The following is a 3,690-nucleotide window of genomic DNA, read 5'->3' on the forward strand; positions in this document are numbered from 1 at the left end:
TTGCAAACTGCATTCCTTAGTCTTTTTAAGTTTAAGTTTAGAAATCATCTTCAGATATATAACCTTCTTAAGTTCGCACACTAGGTTCGCGGGCTTAAGCAACCGGGCAGAGTTTACAAACTCCAGCAGAAAATCTCGGCAAAGACCTTCCGCCGGTTCGCGGACTGGTACTCACGCAACTAATTTGTCAACTCCAGCAGAATTTCTCGGGATGAGAAGTTTGGCAGTTCACGGACTTGGCAACAAGCCATTCTTCCAGTTTCTGTTGATCAACAAAGTTCGCAAACTTTGGTTCAAGGGATAGGACTTATGCACATATGTGTTTCCATAAAAATACTTATGTCCATCATTGATTATGTAATCTAAACTCTCATTCCAATCATTGAAACATTCTTAGAGGACGTTATACAGTTGTTACACCATTTCTCGTCAAAGCAATTTTCAAGATGATTGAAACATACTAGGTAAAGATAAACTTTATCGAAGCGAAAAGCTTACCAACACATATTTCGAGATGTAGATAGGCGAGGTATACTCGGCTCGAAATACCAAATGTGTATAATCCAAGTCTATATATATAGCATACGACTTCTTGTCTCAAAGAGTAGGAGATAGAGTAGATATACTTTTGAGTGACAGATAAGTTCAAGTCTTCACATACCTTTTTGTCGAGAAGTTCCACTGGTTCCTTGAGTAGTTCTTCTACTTGTATGATGAATCGCCATGAAGTCCTTGAGCTCAACTACACTTTCTATCCTAGTCCGAGACTTAGCTATAATAGACTAGAAATCAAGACTTATAGTTTTGATCACTAACATTGACAAACATGCTTGAGATAGAGACGCATGCGAGGTCGACCGAGCAATGCTCTAACAATCTCCCCCTTTGTTAATTTTAGTGACAAAACTATCAATACATATGGAATACAAAAAAGATAAAGAAACTTTAGTAGCTCCTATTCCACATGTCTAATCTTCAACATTCCTCGAAATCTTCGTCACTTCCAAGTACTCCAATGATCCCAAAGGTTGTAAGTTTAGCATCACCGTTGTTGAAGATCTGTAGCTATAACAATGAGAAAGCATCGGTCTCGATCATTGTTATACCGTGTCATAGTATTATTACACAGCGTCAAAGTTCAATTGTATCACAACTTCAACAATAATACTATGGTGATATGTATCACTCCCCCTTAGTCAATACTCCATCTCACATGGAAACCACTCCCCCTTATACAATGGTCCGAAAACCATATGTATTTGTAGTGTTAACTACATATTAATTCTCCCCATTTTTTTCAATAAAATTGGCAAAGGTACAAGAACGGGATCATAATGAAATTTCCGAAAGAGACATTTCACGGCTAAAAGAGAAAATACATACCATCTAATTTAGATGCAATCATATAGCCGAAGCCAATAGTATTCATAAAGGATTTTAAAGATACAAGATAACCCCTCTAAAATTCCACAGCCGCACACCCCTCAAGATATGACCATTAAGAACAAGTTCAAAAGAACTCTCCGCCATTTGATGTCATTCCCAAGGGAACAACAAGAGCGACCTTAATTTCAAAAGAAAAGAAGGATTTTTATTGGACACCAAAAACTAGGGCTGCACAAGAACCGGTCTACACGACCTGAACCGGAGTAGAACCGGAAAAACCGGACTTGTACCGAACCGGAACCGGCTTGACCGGTACAGACACCGGTTCTGAAATTTGAGAACCGGACTAGACCGGTACAGACACCGGTTCTTGGGGAGAATTGTACTTGAAACGGACCATTTGTACCGGCTGTTATTAGCCGTTGAGATCTATCTAGGTTTTTAATCCTAGCCGTTGAGATCTATATAGGATGTCGAGAACAAAAGAAAATGAAGAAGCATTCTTCAGTTCTTTCTTCTTCGTCTCTTCTTCTCACTCAGCGGCAGCATCAGTTTCTCGATTCTCTTAGGGTTTGAATCGAGATTGAATATCAGTAATATCAGTGGATCACCATCTCTATCAGGATTCAGGTCAGTATTCTTCTCCTTAGGCTTTGAAACTTTGAATCGTTTGATTGTACATTGATTTTCGTATTGAATATTGATTTTTTTGACATAATCTCTAGCAAACTTTTTGATTTTATGAAGTTCAAATCATGGGTATGGTTCTAATTTCAGTTTTATGATCCGAGTTTTGATTGTATTGATTTTTTTAGGGTTACTGTATATCTGGTTGTATTGATTTTTTTAGGGTTTATTTTTTCATTTTATTTTGTTTTGGTTTGTCTGATTGTCTCTCAGTAGAATTCCTTTTCTAATTTCAGTTTTATGTTCTAAGTTCGTTTGTATTTTTTTTTTTCAGATATTGAGAAGATTAGTCCAAAGGCCAAAGCAGAGAAGAAGGAAGAATTAGATTTTTGGGGTTCTCAAGTACTGCACAATGGCTTGTGGTAAGCTCAATTTTTACTCAACTCTTATATAAAGAAACAAGCAATAAGAGTTCAGTGCATATTGATATGGATCACAATGCAGTTTATCTATTCCTTGTTAAATTTACTTGAACCTTTACTGACTACTGTTTCTTGTGCAAATTTACTTACTTGTTAATTTCCTCTTTAACTATAAATGAATTTCAGGCTGAACCGCTGAACGCTTAAGGATCGTGATTTGTTTCAGGGCAGCAGGTGTTACAAAATACCCATTAAAGACTTAAAGTACTTCAGAGTATGTAAACTAGCTTGTATTTCATTAATTTTACTCTTTCAGTCATCTTCGTTGTAGTCAGGGATATGAGTGGGGAAATGATGAGTTCTTTCAGTCATCATAGTGCTCAGCTAACAAGATATAGGGCTCCTAAATCTGATTGATAGATTACTTGAACCTTAAAATAAGAAGTGTGAAAGATTACTTGAACTCTTTCAGTCATCATAGTGCTCAGTCATCATTAACTGCATTGCTAGATGACCATATATATAATACCATTGGTTGATTATTATTTGTTTCTAATACTCTATAATGAATGTTGGTATAATCTGAATGTAATTGGTTCTGTTTTATGTTTGTTAGATGACCACATCAACTGCAACTCCAACTACAAATGCAACTGCAACTCCAACTACAAGTACAACTCAACAAACAGAAGTTGGATCATCCTCTCAAGCTGCATCTCACACAAATGAATCTGAAACTGCAACTCCAACAAGTAAAGGCAGAGCTGAAGCAGTTGAAGTTGGTGATAGCAAAAAGAAGCACGCAGAGTGAGATCATCTGTTTGGTTGGAAATGACTAGGATGATGAATGGGCTGAATGCCGTTATTGCCACAATAAATACAAAGCTCACAATGACAATAATGGCACTTCTGGATTGCGAAAGCATTTGAATAGATGTCTAAAGAATCCTAACAGGAAGAAAGAAAAGGGACAACCATCTCTGTTGATGCCACCCCCAAAACCAGGTCAGGATGGTAAACTTATTGCTCATACTTACAATTATGATAGGTTAAGAAGGCGTCTTGTTGAGTGGATAATTAAGGATGAAATTCCTTTTAGAAAAGTAGAAGGGTCAGGCTTTGTGGCATTGATGCAAGAGGCACAACCTAGGTTCAAGGTTCCAGGACGTATGACAATTTATAGGGATATGTTAAAGATGTATGTAGAAGAGAAGAATAACCTAAAAACTTACTTCTTGACATCTAAGCAGAGGAT

At 37.0% G+C, this 3,690-nt stretch overlaps 1 long non-coding RNA gene across 1 annotated transcript; it reads left to right on the forward strand.

Annotated features, from left to right (window-relative positions):
- Positions 1-1,794: 1,794 nt before the first annotated feature.
- On the forward strand, positions 1,795-3,228 carry LOC113361158. The gene is made up of 4 exons (XR_003364986.1): positions 1,795-2,016; positions 2,348-2,435; positions 2,622-2,709; positions 3,052-3,228. It is a non-coding gene; the product is annotated as an uncharacterized LOC113361158 (long non-coding RNA).
- The last annotated feature ends 462 nt before the right edge of the window (positions 3,229-3,690 follow it).

This window comes from Papaver somniferum, chromosome 3, assembly GCF_003573695.1.
Source record: "Papaver somniferum cultivar HN1 chromosome 3, ASM357369v1, whole genome shotgun sequence".
In the NCBI taxonomy this organism is placed as follows: Eukaryota; Viridiplantae; Streptophyta; class Magnoliopsida; order Ranunculales; family Papaveraceae; genus Papaver; species Papaver somniferum.